Raw genomic sequence first — 20927 nt, forward strand, 5'->3', positions numbered from 1 at the left:
CAGCATGAGAAGATGCTCTGCCTTGAGAACTGGGCAGCCCCCATCCTCCACCAAACAAAAAGAAACAAATTTATAAACACAAAACAAAGGGAGCTACCTTCCCATCTCGCTTGCTGGAGGGGAGGGTGGGTATTGTCCTGTCACTAGCCCCAGGGTGTCAGTACCTTCCACTTAACAGGGCCTTAGCTTTTGTTGTTTCCCCCTGTAGCGTGGAGAATAGCTTCTCATCCTTGAGAAGCCTATTACTGCCCCCGGCTAAGGAGGGGTTTTTAAAGGTCTCAGGCAGCTCTTAATTGGACTCATATGTCCCTAATTGATCTGAGGTAACCCCTTCTCAGCTTATAGGAAAAAAGGCCTTTATCATTCTAGGGCTAACATACCCGTCTTCCTTCTCTTCAGATTGTATAAATCTTTCGCCTTTTACTAACCATTTCCATGGAGAGAAACATTTATGAGTTTCTACTCAATTTTTTGAACAGCTACTCCACTCTCCTGCAGCCATCCAGCCTGACTTCCTCACAAATGGCAGATCCCTGCCTGCTCAAACCAGCAACGAGTAACACCCAACGTTGACTTCAATGGGAGTCCATCCAGAGCCCCCACCTGCACTTCACCGCTTGTAGCACCATTTATTATTCTATAGCATGCAGCAGTGTGCTAGGTGCTTCACAGGACATGAAGAAATAAAAGACCCTGGCCCAAAAGAGTACACTCTGAATTTAACAAAATGAGTGGTGGGGTGGTGAGGAGCAGAGAAGAGACATGGCAAGGAAAGATGAGACTCACTATTAATGCAGCTACTACAGTTTCTCTCTATAACCACTTCACAATGGATCAGGTATATCAGGTTTTTAATACCTAGAAGGTAACGATACAAGATAATGAAAATGCTCAGTTGCTTTGTTGGGAGCATCCCGGGAGAGATGAGTTTGCAAGAGGGACTTGAGAACTTGATCCAAAGCGCATTGAAGTCAATGTCAGTGTTTCTGCTGACTTCAGTGGGCTGTGGATCAGGCCATAGAAGGAACAGTTGAGCATTCTAGGGGCATGATGTAATAAAAAGCATGGGGATGCATTTGGAATCATCTGGGCAATTAGCTAAGATAGTGTCGGGAACTCTGCTAGCTCTGTGTGCAGTTTCCTGGTGACCCAATGAGCTCAGCTGGGCCCAATAAACCCTCACTAAGTGCCTGTGCTCCCTGGCTGGACAGAAGAGCCAACAGATCACTATTTAAGCCGTGTAGCCACAACAGCACAGTTGCTGCTCAGTGTGTTCCATGCCTGCAGCTGCACCAGATCTGATTTCTGTATAGGCCCTTGTTCCAACCCTAGTCCCTACCTTCCTCAGAACTCCTGGCTCTGACCTTTCACCTCTCCCCTGACTTATGCCTCCAGTTCTGCATTCTGACTCCACTCTGACCACTAGACCAGATGCCTGTTCTGACCCCTAGGTTGCACTGCCTGGACACTGGTGTGTGACACACAGCAAGAGAAGGGAAAAGAAAGGGTATAGGAAGCTGACAGCTACAACACAAACTGATCATGAAGTAGGGTGACCAGACAGCAAATGTGAAAAATCGGGACAGGGTGGGGGGGCAATAAGCGCCTACATAAGACAAAGCGCCAAATATCGGGACTGTCCCTATAAAATCGGGACATCTGGTCACCCTATCATGAAGTTTATTGTCCATTTTAATCTTTGTTTAAATGTTTTGTTATATTAAGCTCTGAAGCAGACTCCAGAGCTGGAGGTAAATGTACTGTGCTATATTTTTTTTGCTAAGGAAAGCAAATTAAGTTTCTTTGTTTTTTAAATTCTGATAAGCATGCCCTGCAGCACTTTGCTATTCAATCTCTATTGGGAGGGTGGTGGAGGCTGCCTTTTTGCGGGGATGAACATGATCAGGTTTGCGAATGAGCAGAGTGAGAAACTAGCAAGACTCTACTCTGCATATTTAATCAATGGCCTGGAGAGGATGTCGCTACGGACCACTGTAAAATAGGGTGCGGACGGTCAGCTGCATGGGTTTCTGTGTTCAATGGCGTGTGAGTTTAATGCTCATGAAGGAGCCCTGCCGACTGCTCTGGAGACTCAGTTCAAATTGTCAAACTTGGGTGCCAAAAGTTAGGCATCTCAAGAAGTGACCTGCTCTTCGCAGGTGCTGTGTATCAGCAGCTCCTAGGGGAGTTCAGAGGTGCTAAATTCCAAATTTAGGTGCCTAGATCAAAGGCCTGATTTTTGAACTTGGCTCAACTTAAGGGCACCCACATTTTGCCCAGAAGTCCTTTCTGTTTATCCACAAAATTGGCACAACATAGACAGTGCAACCCTCATGATACAATAGGAATGCCTGCCTCCCTTCACTGCTATCCTGATAGTAACCAGAAATCAAATTGCATGAGAGTGGCTAAAAAAGGAACCACCAGTCCTGGTCTACACCAGGGGGGCGGGGCGGAAATCAATCTAAGTTAGGCAACTTCAGCTTTGTGAATAACGTAGCTGAAGTCGTCATACTTAGATGGACTTACCATGGTGTCTTCACCGCGGTGAGTCGACTGGTGCCGCTCCCCGGCGCCTCTCACGGTGCTGGAGTACAGGAGTCGATGAGAGAGCGCTCGGGGGTCGATGTATCGCATCTAGACTAGACATGATAAATCGATCCCTGCTGCCCGCCAATCCAGTGGGTAGTGTAGACATACCCTTAGGTAGAGAAGCCTCCCTGGAGCGAATCGAGTTGCAAGCAATTTCAGCATCTGTCAAAGAGGGAGTGTCACTCATGTCCTGTTGGGCTGAACATGCAACACCCCCTCTTATTGTCTCCTCCAATTCCCTAACAGGCAGCTACCTTCCTTAAGAGCATTTCAAGACAAAGGACCGGCTTTTACACGAAGAAGTCACCCCGGTCTGTTTCACAAGTGCCCTCATTTTCATCACTTACATATCTTATCTATTCATCTGAACAGATAGGGTATTCAATACACCTTTACAATTACAATCCACATTCAAAGAAAGTACTGGGCTAACCATGAAGCTGGAGTGCACACAATGCACCGTGAGTACATTATGCCGGCTGCTAGCTCATGACAATGGGCCTGTATAATTAACTGGATGAGGAGATTCAGAAGTGCTGTTTCCAATTAAAAATAACACTTTTGCAAGGGCAAATGAGTGAGGCAGTGGCTGTAATTCTAATGCAGCTCTAGCACCTGTCTTCCTGCCCCAGATTGGTGCCCTATACCCTCTTCCTCCTCCCACACCAAAACAACTTCTCTTCTCCCTACAGGTGGTGTTAGTGCTTCTGCATCCCTCAGTGCTTGAGATCTACTGACCAGGGTGGGGGGCGGGGGGGGGGTAGAAAGAATTTCCCCAGAGGAAGTTATTCCATAACAGACTAGAGTGAGTCAAAAATAGTCAATCAAAAAATTGATGAAAAATGGTCCTTTTTTTTTAAAAAAAAAAAACAACCATGAAATTTTCCATTTTTTGATGAAAAACAAAAATTAAACAGCTTTTGGTTTTCTAAAACCTAAAAAATGCTCGCTTTTTTTAATAGAAAAAGCAGAACACTTCTGTGAAATATTTTGAGGGGAAAAAATGGAAAATTTGCATTGCTTTTAAAATTTTCCACACAAACTACCATTTTCTCTAGAATGGACCATTGTCAGAGTTCTTGCACCCTCCTCAGAAGGAACTGGCAGTGCTCACTGCTAGAGACTGGACAACTGGGATGGCAATTCCTCAGCTTCCATACCGGGTTTAATCATGGTGCTCTTCTCCAGGAAGGAGAGAGGGCCTAAAGAGCTTGCCCCAGCCTGTCGCAAAGCTTTGATAATAGCAGCAGATAAATTCACTCATATTGACATTATCATTTCTCCTTGGGAAGACAAATGAGATTGAAAGCATCTCTCTCCTAGGCAACAATTAGGGTTCAGTCTTGTTTTCATTGAAGTAAATGGGAGTTTTGCCATTGATTTAGTGGAAGCATGACTGAGCCCCTTAAATGCATACTGCATGTTGCTTTCAGTGGTCAGCAGACATCACTTCAGTAAATCAGTTTGTTATGTTGCATTGCCGTGTGACAAAGTGCTGCAGTGAATAAGGAATGAAATGCTGACTCTTTCATGAATCTTAAAAGTGACAAAGCTATTGTGAGCCAGGGAAGCTACTGTCAGTTCGTTTAACAGACAAAGCACAAACTGATGATGACTGAACATTTAGTAAGTGACATCCATCCCCACGGCGGGTGGTTTGGCCTCAAGCATGAAGAATGGGATGTCGGTTCATCTCTTCTCCCAGTGAAAGAACAGTGCACTGTATATATACATGCATTAACCCCAAACAAATTAACAATCACCTTGGGAATTCAGAATTTCAAACTGTTATTTTTTTAATTTATGCAGTGTTGCTGTAGCCATGTTAGCCCCACGATATTAGAGAGACCAGGTGTGTGAGGTAATATAGTTTAATGGACCAACTTTTGTTGGTGAGAGAGATAAGCTTCTGAGTATACACATATCTCTTATAATTAGGGCCGGACCAAATCCACAGTGCAGTCTGGTCAATTTCACGGCCATAGAATTGAAAATTGGTCAGTTTCACGAATTCAGATGTTTACATCTGAGATTTCATGGTGTTGTAACGGTGGGGGGTCACAACCCAAAATGGGGCTGGGGGGAATTGCAAAGGTGTTGTAGGGAGGCTGCAGGATTGCCACCCACATTTCTGGGCTGCCTTCAGAGCTGGGCTCTGAAGGCAGCAGCCAGAGAGCTTCCTGCAGCTGCAGGAAGTTCCTAGTGGTGGGTCTGATCTCCCCCATGCTGCTAGGAGCACCCCAGCCAGGGGCTCCTAGCTGCTAGTCCTAGAGTTTCCTGCAGCAGGGGGAGGTACACAGAGATGGGTCTGATCTCCCCCCGAGAGCAGTTGTGCAAGGGAAGAGCAAGTCCTGTCTCTCACCACCCTGGCTGGGGCTAACAGCTAGGAGACTCCAGCTGGGGAGCTCCCAGCATTACGGGGGAGATTGGACCCACCTCCACCTCTGGGAACCTCCTGTGGCTGCAGGAAGCTCCTGCAGCAGGGGGAGGTATCCAGAGATGGCTCTGATCTCCCCCCGAGAGCAGCTGTGCAGGGGAAGAGTAAGTCCCATACCTCCCCAGCCTGGGGACTAGCAGCTGGAGCCTGGGGAATGGTAGGAGACGCCGGCTGGGGTGCCCCCCAGCCTTGCTCCTTCCCCTCCCCACCCTTCCAATAGCTAGATTTACCGGGGGAGGGCTTATTGTGTCAGTGACATGTTTTTCATGGCTGTGAATTTGGTAAGGCCCTACTTATAATAATCACATGGATGCCAAAATGCAAGTCTGTCTCCTTATTTAGCTTTTCAATCCAATGTTCCTGTACATTAGTTTGCTACCTTAAGTTTGCTTATGAATAGAGCTGGTCAGGAATTTTTTGATGAAACATGTTTTTTTGGGGGGTGGGGGGGGAGGGTAGGAAAAGGCTTATTTATTAAACAAACTTTTCACATGAATGTACCAGTATCAATTAAACATTCATCAGGAAGAATTTCTCTTGTCCAGGATGGAATTTCTGGTTAAAATCCAAGAGCCTACTATAGAATCACCTGGGGGTTAGGACACTCACTTAAGATGTGGGAGACCCAGGTGCAAGTCCCTGCTCCAATGAATATTTAATTATTTACACAACGTGGAACAGTTCCAACAGGAGAGATTGAGAGAGTTCCATGCCAGAATAGACCCTTGCCTGTTGGTCAAAACACTCTGTGGGGCAATATGGGAGAGTAGCAGAGCAGGGCCTTGAACATAAGTCTCCCACATCCCATGTGAATTCCCTGACCCGGCTATTGGCTATTCTGGGCTCCTAATCTCAGAGTTCACCTAAAAGTTCTCAAGGGCTCAGGTTCGTCACGCTGCAGAGTAGGAACATTTTTGCAATGTCAAAAACTTTCATGGGTCAGGAAAGCCATTTCCCACCCAGCTCTACTGGGCTACTCTAATCAAGATTCTTCTACTGCACTATAATGTCAATGTCAACGATTTAAAAGAAAAACAAAAAACCCAGGAACATGGATCTGTATGTTTCCAAGCGATGCAGAAAGCACTCGGCCTCAGTTCAGACTGGAATTATTGCTGGGTTGCAACTAAAGATGCACAGAAGCTGACAGAGCAAAGCTGCAATTGTGGTGAATAATATTTTATCTCCACCCCCGGTCTATAACTAGGTGATGGCTGCCATCTTGGTTGACACTGGCGATTGAAACAGGGACCACCACAGCTTGAGTTAAACAGTCAGCCTCTGTAGTGGGGGCTGTAACAGTCTCTCCTGCTTTGTGGATCGGGGACACAACAAAACCAGTAGGTTATATCTGCTCCCTGTTCCTCCTACCTGCTATCCCATTCCTTACATTTCACTCGGTTGAGCAATCCCCATTGTCTCCCCGGTCTATTCCCAACATAGATCCCCAGATGGTGCAAATCGGTGTTGCTCCACCAACTGAGTGAGAACCACTGAAGCCAATGGACCTATGTTGATTTACATCAGCTAAGACTCTGGCCCATAATTCTTCCTCCTTTCATGTCTGCCTAAGAAAAAAAACTCCTGGTTAACATTCACCGAGTGCCCCTCCTACAAACATTTCCAAGGAATCCACCGGTTCTGTGAAATAGTCCAGATACTGTTCCCAAATGCTTCCCTGTATTTATCTTGTGCAATACCGAGCTGCTCTGATCTTTACACTGTAAATTCTTCAAAACAGGAGCAGGCTTGTTATCAATTTGCCACAAGAGATGCTTCTGTACAGCACGGTATTTATTCATGGCACCATATTAATAGTATTAGTATCTATTTTGTTGTATTCTTATCCAATTGCCTCTTGCCTGGCTCAGGAACCTAGGGCATTGTGCAAGCAGTTAAAATGTATTATAGTTGCTAGAAGTTAAAGTTGCTAGAAACCTGCAGCCTGCTAGGAGTGCATAGCTCTTGCTGCAATGCACACCCCTAGTTCCTTGGAACTGCATGGCTTGCTCTTATCCATGCAGGGAGTGGGCCGATACGGAGCCAAGTTTAGGATTAGAAAGCACAAAGGACTCCTACGTACTTCCTTTCTCAGCTGCATCTGTGCTCGTTGGGCCTACCTGAAAATATGGCACTTAGTATTTAAGTGACTTGAGGGTCTTTTTTAAACTGTCCTGCAGCTCCCACTGACAGATTTTCCCATCCTCTCAACACAGGCCAGTCCTGTCCCCAGATCTGCAGTGGCATCACTTTGCCATTGTCATGACATCTTAATGTCATCCCTTTAGACTTGCACTGAAATTGTTTTGCCATTATGTTATCTTGGCGATTCAGATTTGAACTCAAGTGAACACTACCCTCCAGGCTTCCTTGGAAAAGTTTGTGACACATGCTGCGCTCCCTCGATCACTCAGGATTAAGGAACTAGCCTAGAAGCTGCCCATATTGCCATCTTAGAGTCCAACAGTCTGTGGGAGAAAAAATTACTACAATTAAAAGCTCCCTTTTCTCTTTTGGAAGACACTGCCGTGGCTTAGCTTCCCTTCTCTTCAGTAGGGTAAGAGTAAGTATAAGACCCTGGTGACAGAGGGCTAAATACTTCAGTCCTCACTCATTCAAAACTTCCCTTAACTTCAATAGTATTTATCATTAGTACAACACCTAGAGAGGCCAAGTGAAATCAGAGCCCCACTGTGCTAAGCACTGCAAATACACATAGTAGCACAGAGGGAAAGTCTTGTGGTGAACACATTGGGCTGGGACCCAGGAGCGCTAGGTTCAACTCCCAAGTTTGACTTTGGGTAAACCACAATCTTTCTGTGCCTCAGTTCCCCATCTCTAAGATGGACATAACACCACTTCCTTTCTCCCATTTGGTCTCAAACTCAGACTGTAAGGCCTGAAAGAACCATCATGATCACGTAGTCCAGGGATCAGCAACCTTTGGCACATGGCCCGTCAGGGAAATCCGCTGGCAGGCCAGGACGGTTTGTTTGGCCGAACCTGCAGACACTGTGGTTAATCGCAGCTCCCACTGGTTGCGGTTCACCGTTCCAGGTCAATGGGTGCGGCAGGAAGCGGCGTGGGCCGAGGGATGTGCTGGCCGCCGCTTCCTCCAGCACCCATTGGCCTGGAACAGCGAACCACAGCCAGCGGGAGCTGCAATCTGCTGAACCTGCAGATGCTGCAGGTAAACAAACTGTCCTGGCCCGCCAGCAGATTTCCCTGATGGACTGTGTGCCAACGGTTGCCAATTCCTGATCTAGTCTGACCTCTTGCATGCTGCAGACCACAGAACCACCCACTCCTGTAGCAGGCCCATAGCCTCTGGCTGAGTTAGTGAAGTCCTCAAACCTTGTTTTAAACGCTTGAACTTACAGATAGTCCACCATTTACTCTAGTTCAAACCAGCACATGACTCATGCCCCATGGTGCAGAGAAAAACCAAAAAAAAATCACCCTAGGGTCCCTGCTAATCTGATTTAGGGGAAATTCCTTCCTGACCCCAAATATGGTGCTCACTTAGACCCTGAGCATGTGGGTGAGACTCACCAGACACCTGGGAAAGAATTCTCTGTAGTAACTCAGAGCCCTCCCTTTCTAGTGTCCCGTCTCCAGCCATTGGAGATATTTGCTAATAGCAGTTCTGGATGGCCCAATGCCATTGTAGGCAATCTCACCATAGCATCCCCTTCATAAACTTTTCAAACTAAGTCTTGAAAGAAGTTAGGTTTTTTGTCCCACAACTACCCTTGAAAGGCTGTTCCAGAACTCCACGCCTCGGATGGTTAGAATCCTTTGTCTAATTTTAAGGCTATTCATGGCCAGTTTATATCCATTTGTTCTTGTGCCAACACTGGCCCTTAACTTAAATAACTCCTCTTCCTCCCTGGTATTTATCCCTCTGATGTATTTATAGAGAGCAATCATATCTCCCCTCAACCTTACTTTTGTTAGGCCAAAGAAGCCAAACTCCTTAAATCTCCTCTTGTAAGGTAAGTTTTCCGTTCTTCAGATCATCCTAGTAGCTTTCTTCTGCACCCATTCCAGTTTGAATTCATCTTTCTTAAACATGGGAGACCAGAACTGCACACAGTATTCCAGATGAGGTCTCATGAGTGCCTTGAACAATGGTAATAACACTTCCCTGTCTCTCTGGAAATACCAGTATCCTAGGACTGCATTAGCCTTTTGCGTAGCTGCATCACATTGGAGGCTCATAGTCATCCTGAGATTGAACAGTATACCCAGGTCTTTCTCCTCTGTAGCTTCCAACTGATAAGTCTCCAGCTTATAGCAAATATTCTTGCTGTTAGTCCATAAGTACATGAACTTGCGTAAAAGAAATGGAATGAAAGAACAGTGCAAAGTGCAAGTTTTCAAGGTTGCCAAGATCTTTTTGTATGATATTCTAGTCCTCCTCTGTACAGGCAATACCTCCCAATTTTAGGTCATCTCAAAGTTTATTAGCAAACTCCCACTTTTTGTGCCAAGGTCATTAATGAAAATGTTAAATAACATTGGTCCCAAGACTGATCCTTGAGGACCCTCTCTCCAAGCCTGACAGTTCATCTTTCAGCATGGCCCTTTGTAGTCTCTCTTTTAACCAGAGTCCTTTTAACCAGATCTTTACCCACCGTTCAATTCTCATATTAATCCCCATTATCTCCAATATAACTAATAATTTCCCATGTGGAACTGTATCAAATGCTTTACTGAACTCCAGGTAGATTAGATCTACTGCATTTCCTTTGTCTAGAAAATCAGTTATCTTCTCAAAGAAAGATCAGGTTGGTGTGGCATGATCTACCTTTTGTAAAACCATGTGACATTTTATCCCAATTACCATTTACCTCTTTGTGTTTAATGACTCTTTCTTTCAAAATTTGTTCTAAGACCTTGTATACAATTGAAGTCAATCTAATGGGCTTGTAGTTTCCTGGTTCACTATTTATTCCCTTTCTTGAATCATAGGACTGGAAGGGATCTCAAGAGGTCATCTAGTCCAGTCCTTTGCACTCATGGCGGGGCTAAGTATAATCTAGACCATCCCTGACAGGCGTTTGTCCAACCTGCTCTTAAAAATCTCCAATTATAGAGATTCCACAACCTCCCTGGCCAATGTATTCCAGTGTTTAACCATCGTGACAGGAAGTTTTTCCTAATGTCCAACTTAAACTGCCCTTGCTGCAATTTAAGCCCATTGCTTCTTGTCCTATCCTCAGAGATTAAGGAGAACAATTTTCACCCTACTTCTTGTGACAGCCTTTATGTACTTGAAAACTGTTATGTCCCCTCTCAGTCTTCTATTCTCCAGACTAGACTAATCCAATGTTTTCAGTCTTCCCTCATTGATCATGTTTTCTAGATGTTTAATCATTTGTGTTGCTCTTCTGTAGACTCTCTCCAATTTGTCCACAACTTCCTTGAAATGTGCCCAGAACCGAAATGTGCCCAGAACTGGACACAGTACTCCAGCTGAGGCCTAATCAACGCTCAGTACAGCAGAAGAATTACTTCTCGTGTCCCGCTTACAACACTCCTGCTAATATATCCCAGAAGGATGTTTGCTTTTTTTTGCAATAGTGTTACACTGTTGACCCATATTTAGCTTGTGATCCACTACAACCTCCAGATTCTTTTCTGTAGTACTCCTTCCCAGGCAATCGTTTCCTATTTTGTATGTGTGCAACTGATTGTTCCTTCCTAAGTGGAGTACTTTGCATTTCTTCTTATTGAATTTAATCCTATTTACTTCAGAGTGTTTCTCCAGTTTATCTAGATCATTTTGAATTTTAATCCTATCCTCCAAAGTACTTGCAACCCCTCCCAGCTTGGTATCGTCCGCAAAATTTAGAAGTGTACTCTCTATTCCATTATGTAAATCATTGATGAAGATATTGACCAGAACCAGACCCAGAACTGATTCCTGCAGGACCCCACTCGATATGCCCTTCCAGCTTGACTGTTAACCACTGATAACTATTCTCTGGGAATGGTTTTCGAACCAGTTATGCACCCAGCTTATAGTAGCTCCATCTAGGTTGTATTTCCTTAATTTGTTTTTGAGAAGGTCATGCAAGACAGTATCAAAAGCCTTACTAAAGCCTTACCACTTCCCTCCTATCCACAAGCCTTGTTACCCTGTCAAAGAAAGCTATTAGGTTCGTTTGACATTATTTGTTCTTGACAAATCCATGCTGACTGTTACTTATCACCTTATTATCTTCTAGGTGCTTTCAAATTGATTGCTTAATTATTTGCTCCATTATCTTTCCAATAGGTACTATATTTGCTATTTGCCGGTCATAGGGTATGACCCCGAGTTTACAGATTCATTAAAAGCTCTTGTTATTGGGCTTCCAATTTCGTATGCCAGTTTCTTACTATTCTTGGCTAGAGACCATCCAGGCCCTCCAGTTTGGTTCAGTTAAACTGTTTGAGTTTGATTCCACCTCCAATGTGGTAATTACAACTTCCGTGTTCTTTTTCCATTAGCCACCCTGCCACTGCCTCCAGCTCCCTCATTACCTTTATTAAAAACTGAGGCAAAGTATTCATTTAGGTGTTAGGCTATCCCATTATTATCTTTAGTCTCCACCCCTGTTCTTAGTACTTAACAGTCCCACTTCTTCCCTTCTTTTCTTTTTATTGATATGGCTAAAGAGCCTTTTACTCTTGATTTTAAATTCATTTGCAAGGTCCAACTCAGCTTGGCCTTTGGCCATTCTTACTTTTCCAATACACTTTCTGACCTCCAGAAGGTAGCTTTCCTTGCTGATACATCCCTTCTTCCATTCTGTATAGACTTTCCGCTTTCTCTTAATAACTTGTTTGAGATGCTTGCTTTTCCAGTTTGGTCTACAACCCTTCCCTAGGAGTTTTTTCTCCTTGCTTGGGGTGCAGATTTCAGATAAGTTCTACAACTTTGACAAAGTAATTCCAACCCTCCTCCATCTTCACATCCTTGGGTTCTGAGTCCACTTCCCTTAATTTTTTTAAGTTTGCGCTTCTGAAATCAAGGAAACTAGCTGTAGACCTATTTTTGTTCAACCTTCCATTTAGTTTAAACTGAATTCACTCATCACAAAAAACTATGGTTTTGGCTGAAATTTTTTTGATGAAAAGTTGAAATTGTCTGCAACAGTGGGAAAGAAAACATTCTCTTACCACCTCAAGAATTTCATTTTCCTCCTATGTTTCTAATCTCTTTCGATTGCTGTGTTTTATTTCTCTATTCTAACCAGTGCTTACAGCTCCTTAGGACTTAGCATCCTCTGATTATTTCACTGCCATGTTGTTGGCTTTGTTTTCTAGATCATTAATGAATTTTCTTATCTAGATTATCATTAGAAGTCTTCATTGTTGAGTCCCAAAATGAGTCAACAAGAATAGCGAGTAGGTATTATTATTATTATTAGTTTCATTTAGCTTTATGGTAGCACTGAGGAGCCCCCATCATGGAGCATGGCCCCATTCTCCAAGGCCATGCACAAACAGAACAAAAAGACAGGACCTGCCCCAAAGAGCTTACAATGTAAGAGAAGAGACAACAGCTGGCGACAAACACAGATACACAAAGAAACAATGACATAATGCTGGTCAGCATGATGGGCAGTGATCTCAGCACACCAGTGGTCTAACCATTGTCAAATAGTCAGCCTGTTGGATTTTCATGCAGTATAATATATTGCAGGACTCTTTAAAAATCCTAAAGTTCAGTATTTACTATTTTAGAGTCTTAGAATTCCACTGTGCTGTCAGAAAGGTGTCTGTTTCCAGTTACTCCACAACATTTACACTGCAGGGCAGGTAGAATTAGCTGTCTGCTGTCTTCTTTCTCTCTTATTTACCTTATCTTTACCTCAGTTTGCTTATCATATTGCATCCATCACCATAGAAACTGTTGCTCCTGTCTACACACACAAGGCAGAGAGATTTTCCAGTTAATTAGTGCAGTTACCCTGCAAAGGATCCCATGGAGAAGGTGTGTGCTTTGATGGGTCATGATACCCTGTATACAGTACAACAGTGTTTCATGTCCTCACATATCAGTTTGTAGTATAAACACATAGCGTTTGTTATGTCCCCAGAGAGGGAATCTCTGTTGGGCTCCAGCTACCAGCTCTCCAGGAGAGCCTCCCAATTCCTGAACGATACTTAACTTGCTGTGACATGACAGCTCATTACAGTCACAGCGTTTCATAACCTCGTAGATGCCTCTTTGTAAAGAAAATGTAGTATCTAGAATAAGGTTGCATCCTTGAGCCAACCTTAGTTGGCTCTCTGAGCGTGCTTTTGTGTTTGCCTACAAAGCAACAGACATTATATCTGGAACAAAGCAAAGTTAACTCCCTTACTAAACAGAACTTAAGGGAGAATGTGACCCAGCAGTCCAAATAACTCCTTCACTCCTGTCTAGACTCAGTTACCTGAACGACATGCAGAAAAGAATCCTCCCTATCTTCATCAAATGGAGCATAACTAACTTTAATAGGCTGTAGTTTTACTTTGGTTTTCCCTTCTCTCCTAGAGTTTCCAAATAGAAGTTGTATAGAGAAATGTATGTAGGCTGCAGGATCTTCAAGGCAGAGAATCTGCTTGCTTTTAAAGCTGAATTCTTCTTGTTTTACTCAGGTGAGTAAAGCATTGGGACTTATTACATGAGCAAAGTGAGCAGCATTTGGACACATTTGTAGGGCTTAGATATAAATTTTCCATGCTGTCTGCATGATTTCTGATTGATAAGGTTGGACCTGTGCTCAATTATAATATTTAAATGCTTAGTAAGTGTACGTTAACTAATAGACGTCCTGTGAGCTATGCTGGATTGCTGCTGTGCTTCGTCTGTGTGATGTAAAATCCCAGTAACCTTTAAGTATGGGTGAGATTGACTACAGTTGCATACAATCCTGATTATCAAAGCAGTGGCACGTAGGGGTGGATGTGGTAGGAGTTACCTGCATTAATATAACATAGGTTATATTATGGGTAACATTTTAAAAAGTCAAGAAACATTGACATTAAAGGTTGAGCAATATTATTAACATGGTCATGTTGCAATCATCTAGTACCCTTGCTGTCTTTCCTTGCCATTTTCTCCATCTTTATCACATCAAATTCTGTGACCACCCAGGTCTAAGCGATCATCATTGTACACCACAGCAATCAGCATTTCACAGTGAAAGGAGGGCCAACATTCTTATCTCCCTGCTCCTAACACTTGGGATCTTCCATTAACCTGGTTTCCAAAATCCAAAGTAGCAATGCAATGCCACTAAGCATGGTAAAATCCCTAGCTTCTACACTTGCACTGCGCCAGTCAGTGGGAGTTTGCCACATGTGATATACAGATACTTTATAGTTAGTTTGTATAATAAACTTTACACAATAATCTAACAAAATAGATAAAGGGGTGGGGGGGGGGGAGGAAGAGACTTGTTTAGCAGAATGAAATACGGATGTGTTAGTACAAACACCACAAGAATTACTTTTTTTGTACCGGATAGCCTATTTCCTGTCTCGCCTTGTCAGTTGTGGAATATTACAATGATTTTTATTTGTGCTTTTATAAACCTAATTTACCAAATCGGTGTTGGTTGCTGTGTCATCTATTCCTGATTTACTATTGCCTGCAAATTTTATTAACCTGCTGTATGAACATTATCTCCTTCCAGATCCTACATGCTCTCCACACTCTTCTCTAAATCTTTAATAGCCATCACTAGGCTGATACTTTATAGTTTATTTTTAAACTCATAATCAGGTACTATTCAATAGCAAAGAAAAGGATGATTTCATACTTGTAAGCTCTTCAGGTGCAGGGACCATCTTTTAAAGTATTTGTACAGTACCTAGCACAATGTAGCTCTGATTGATGCCCTTATGCACTACTGCAATACAAATGAACTATAGGTTTATTAAGAATCCATAGGTTAATTGCTGCTTTCATGATTAGAGTTTGCTTCTGTCAGAGTTTGAAATACACATCTAGTTTCTGTGCAGTTGTCTGGGGTGTGTCAGTCATGCAATAGTAATATATCCCAGGGCAATATAGTTTTTACTCTGTCTGAAATATCAGTTAACAATATGGAGCAGTCACAATTGTAGTTAAATTGTTTACTGTGAAGTCTAACTGGGTAACTGTTTTCAATCTAACATTGCTGGAATAATTATGCGTACAGATGCTTTTCTTTCTTAAACGTAAAGAAAGAAGCTAGCTTAGCGGCTGGCAGGTTGTCATGTAAGAGACCTGGCCTTGATTAGTAGACCTGGGCTTTTGCTCTTCTGGCACGGCACTCATCCCTAGGGAAGGCTCCATCCCTCGTCACATTGTGGCTGAGATGTAAGAGGACGTTATTAGTGATGCACAAACCTCCCACGATTCGGAGACTCAGCTCTGTTCAGATGAGCACCCGGCAGCTCAGGTGCTTATTCAGACCCTCTGAATCTCTTTACAGTGCAAAATTGGGCTGGAAATCTCATGAGGGAAGCCACTTGGAATAAATCTACGGCATTTCTTGCTTCCAGCTGTACCAGAAATACCTCATCCATGGTATTTCAGGCACTTCCTTTTCTGGTCCGAGCTAAAACAAGAAAGTTCACAGGCAGCAGCAAAAAGAAAAATGTTTTGTGGAGGGAGGCAGAACTCAGGGGTGGGGGAGAAAGTGAGGGGCAAAAACCAAATATTTTCATAGCCAGAAAAATGGTTTTTTATTTAGGCCATTTATTTTATAGGAACTGATTTGCCCATCTCTGTATTTGCAAGATTATGTACTGTTTCAAGTTTGTTTTCCTTTAATGCTGTTAATGCATCCATTAACCATTTCCCCCTAAATCCTGACTAGCTAAGCAATACTATATAACATGCAAACTTCCCTTCCCTTCCCCCTCCATGCCTGTAGTCCTCAATATAATAAGAACATAAGTATGGCCACACTGGGTCAGACAAATGCTCCATCTAGTCCAGTATCCTTTCTGCTGACAGTAGACAGCACCAGATACTTCAGAAGGAAAGAACAGAACAGGATAATTATCAGGTCATCCATTCTCTATTGGACAGTCCCAACATCTGGCAGTCAAAGGTTTAGGGATATCAGAGTATGGGATTTCATTCCTGACCATCTTGTCTAATAGCCATTGGTGGACCTATCCTTCATGAACGTATCTAATTTTTTTGAACCCATTCATAGTTTTGGCCTTTGTAACACCCCATGGCAATGAGTTTCACAGGTTAACTGTACGTTGTGTGAAGAAGAACTTCCTTTTGTTTGGTTTAAACCTGCTTCCTATTAACACAAGAACTAGGGGTCACCTTATGAAATTATGTCAAGGAGTAAACAACACTTCCTTATTCCCTTTCTCCACATGTGTCATGATTTTATACACCTCTAGCATATCCCCTCTTAGCTGTCTCTTTTCTATGTTGAACAGTCCCAGTCTTTCTAATCTCTCCTCATATGGAAGCTGTTTTCTGTTGTATTATCTATCCTTTTCCTACTGTTTGTAACATTCTGATAGCTTTTTTGACTGCTGTTGCACATTGAAACAGATGTTTTCAGAGAACTATCCACAGTGACTTCAAGATCTTTCTTGAGTGGTAACAGTTAATTTAGATCCCATCATTATGTATGCATGGTTGGGATTATTTTTTCACATATTACACATTACTTTGCACTTATCAACATTGAATTTCATCTGCCATTTTGTCAACCAGTCACTCAGTTTTGTGAGATCCCCTTTGTAACTCTTCACAGTCAGCTTTGGACTTAACTAGCTTGAATAATTTTGTATCAGCTGCAAATTTTCCCACCTCACTGTTCACCCGTTTTTCCAGAACATTTATGAATACATTGAATAGCACAGGTTCCCTTACAGATCCTTGTGGGACCTTCTATTTACTACTCAACACAGTGAAAACAGATCATTTATTCCTATCCTTTGTTTCCTATCGTTTAACCAGTAACTGATCCACGAGAGGACCTTTCCTCTTATTTCAGAACTCTTTACTTTGCTTAAGAGCCTTTGGTGAGGGACCTTGTCAAAGGCTTTCTGAAAGTCCAACTACACTTTACCAAATGAATCACCTTGTTTACATGCTTGTTGTCTCCGTGAAAGAATTGTAATAGATTGGTGAGGCCTGATTTCCCTTTGTAAAAGCAGTGTTGATTCTTCCCCAACATATCATGTTTATCTATGTGTCTGTTATTTACTATTGTTTCAACCAGTTTGCCTCGTACTGAAGTTAGGCTTACTTGCCAGGATTTCCACTAGAGCCTTTTTTAAAACTAGGCATTACGTTAGCTACCCTCTAGTTGTCTGGTATAGAGAGACTGACTTATTAGGTTACATACCACAGTTAGTAGTTCTGCAATTTCATATTTGAGTTCTTTCAGAACTCTTGGGTAAATCCCATCTGGTCCTGGACTTTGAGTAAATCACTTAAATTACTCTGTGCTTTAATTCCCCATCTGAAAAACGATGGCGATAACACTTCCTTTCTCTCACTCTTTTCCATTGTCTGTTCACATTGTGAGCTTTTTAGGACAGTGCATATGTATGTACAGTGCCTAGCACAATCTTGGTTGGAGCCTCTAAGCACTGCTGTAACATTGCTAATAGTTTGGGACTGTCCTGATCTAGATTTTTCATTCAGCCCATTACAGACATAGGATACATGTGAGATGTTTGGATCCTGATCTGGATTTTGAAATACATTCTCCCATCTCAAAGTTTAGGAGTGTTCAGTGTTAGGATAGAGATATTCAGGCCTGTCTGTAAAGGTCTCTACTTTAAGAATTTAGGTGTATTCTTATCACTTAGCTAGTTATAGAGATACAAAAGAGATCATAGTCTGCCTGTTCATAGGTCTTCTCTCACTATAATAGACTAACGCCATGTTCTCAGGCTAAGATCTTTGGCTAAACAGCAGAGGCAGCCATAAACTGGGAAGCGAATGGTCACATCCTTACATTCCAAACTAGTCACATTGAAATAAGGTGCTAGAGGGGTGATAGGCATTATCAGGACAGGATTTTATTCCTATCACCTCCAGATAAAGGGAAGAGCCTAGAAGATGTAAAATGAAATTTAGTTTGATAGCATCCTGTCTGGCAAGAACTCACTTATCAATAGCTGGGATGTGAAATCCTCATTTCTTTTTGTTCAATAGGGAAGTGGAGACTACAATGATAGTTTGTCTGTATAATCTCTGTCTGGTTCTGTGGTTGTTTCTGTCTGCTGTATAATTAATTTTGTTGGTGTAAACCAATTAAGGTGGTGGGATATAATTGGCTAGATAATTAGGTTACAATATGTTAGGATTGGTTAGTTAAATTTCAGTAAAATGATTGGTTAAGGTATAGCTAAGCAGAACTCAAGTTTTACTATATAGTCTGCAGTCCATCAGGAAGTAAGGGGGGAATGGTAACAGGGAATGGGGGTGGGGAATTGGAATTATGTTTCGCTAAAGGGGGGAAATGGGAACAGGGACACAGGCAAAGCTCTGTGGCATCAGAGCTGGGAAGGGGGACACCAAGGAAGGAAATTAGAATCATTGCTTGCAGGATGTTTACCCCAATAAACATCAAATTGTTTGTACCTTTGGACTTTGGGTAATGTTGTTCTCTGTTCATGCGAGAAGGACCAGGGAAGTAAGCGGGTGAAGGAATAAGCCCTCTAACATCTAGCTCTATGGCTTTATTTCAGGACCATACTTCAGATATTAAATAAAACCTCCATTTAAGTGTACATACTTGACCTTCCCATTGGTTTGTTTTGACTTGTTTGCTCTAATAAACCTTTATGGTCTATGATTTCTTATTTACTCTTTGCTATTCTTAGCAATGTGACTAAAAAAGTCTCATTACTTATGGCAAAAGTATAATTAATGAGATAAAGAGGAAATTGCTCTATAAGCAACACACGTACAATACCACACCCAGATCATTATTCTGGGATCACAAAACAGACTCCGATCTCTGAAATTAGAAAGAAAGATGAAGCCTCCAGAAAGCAGTGGTTTGGAAAGTTGGGGTTTCTGGCCAGCGGGCATTGAGAGCGTTATGTTCCAGGTCAGTTCTAACTTCCCCATTTCCCAAATTGTCAAGCTCCGAACAAGATGATGCTCTTGGGTCTACAGAAGATGGACCACACAACAGTTACTTTTTTCTGCTTGGTAGCTGGCCAAAAGACTCATGCTACTATCACTCATCATTCACGCTTCCAGAAATGGGAGACTCAAGTTCCTGTTCTGCCTGATTTGGAGCAGGAACTTGAACCTGGATCTCCCACATCCCACATGAGTTCCCTACTCCCTGGATTACAGAGTTGGGTTCACTCTCTCTGCCCCAATCACTAGGTAATTATTTACACAAATTGTACCAGCTCCAATAGGACAAATTGAGAGAGTGACCAAACCCTCAGGCTAATGGATTTCCTAGGGGTGGCTGTCTCACTGTTGAAACTCATAAATGTCCACGAAACACTTCAGTTTCAATGGGGAAAAAAATTGTTGAACATTTTTTGACTAGCTCTAGTTCATAGATTCCAAGATCAGAAGGGGCCATTGTTATCCTCTAGTCTGACCTCCTGTTTAACACAAGCCATACAACTTTCCCAAAGTAATTCCTAGAGCAGATCTTTTAGAAAAACATCCAGTCTGGCTTATTTGCAGAATTATCTAGATTCCATGCACCATAATTTAATACATGTAAAAGAAAGAATTTGCAAAGGTAGCTTAAGGGATTACTTCTTTTAACCTATTCTTGTGTTCTACAGAAGAATTTCCCCCTGCTACAGTAAAAAACAGGGTCCTTCCTTTACAAAGCTATGGTCACAGGAAAATACATCTATATATGCTGTCATTAAGGCCAAATTACTCCAGAGGGGAACTTCCCCCTCCGCATGTATTTTTAAACATGCACTAAGAGAATTCTAACTCGCGCTTGACTTTTTGAGCAGCTGCCTACACCTATATCCACGCTCTGAAAGGAGGAGGATAAGAGACACTTTCTGGCTTTTTTAGCAAGTCTGCAAGACACTTTGGCATGACTCTCCTCACCTCCTTCCAAGACAAAATTTCAAAACAATCCTATGATAATCCACAAGCACTGGCAGTAAGAGTTTTATTTCTGAGTGTTACAAGAGCTGTTGTCATAACTGGACTCCATGCCAAGCGCTTATACGAAGAAAGTCTCTGTGGTTTCTGCTACTAACATAACTAGTTCATTTTGCTGCAGAAACTTTGTTTACATACCATCAGCTTTTACTTATATGACTGGTACCTTCCTGAGTACATACATTTAATTATATTTTGTACATTAAGCTAACATTTGTGTGTGTGTGGAGCGGGGGGGATATATAGGAGAGACAGTTGGTTGTCCCGGTTGGGGCACTACCTGTGAAAGAAAAGCAAAGTATAGTCAGGTATCGTAAAAATCTTTCTGTAGAATCTCTATGGATAAAAATTCCATGCTTCACTGATAAGAGTATAGTAGTAGAAATATACTACAGACCACCTGAGCAGGATGATGGCAATGATTGTGAAATGCTCAGGGAGATCCGGGAGGCTATAAAAACAGAAAACCATATAAAAATGGGGGATTTCAACTCTCCCCATATTGACTGGGAACATGTCACCTCAGGATGGAATGCAGAAATAAATGTTCTTGACATCATTAATGATTGGGTCTTGGAGCAGCTAGTCCTGGAATCCACAAGGGGTGAGAATTCTTGATTTAGTCCTAAGTGGAGCACAGGATCTGGTCCAAGAGGTGCATAAAGCTGAAGTGCTCACTAATAGCCATAATGTAATTAAATTTAACATTCTGGAATGGGGGAAATACCAAAGAAACCCACCACAGTAGCATTTAACTTCAAAAAGGGGAACGGCACAAAA

General features: G+C 42.5%; 1 non-coding gene across 1 annotated transcript; it reads left to right on the forward strand.

Moving 5' to 3' along the window:
• Positions 1-381: 381 nt before the first annotated feature.
• Positions 382-496, forward strand: LOC141983559 (U5 spliceosomal RNA). Its single transcript, XR_012638399.1, has one exon. It is a non-coding gene; the product is annotated as a U5 spliceosomal RNA (small nuclear RNA).
• The last annotated feature ends 20431 nt before the right edge of the window (positions 497-20927 follow it).

The sequence above is a fragment of the Natator depressus genome, chromosome 2, assembly GCF_965152275.1.
Source record: "Natator depressus isolate rNatDep1 chromosome 2, rNatDep2.hap1, whole genome shotgun sequence".
Lineage (NCBI taxonomy): Eukaryota > Metazoa > Chordata > Testudines > Cheloniidae > Natator > Natator depressus.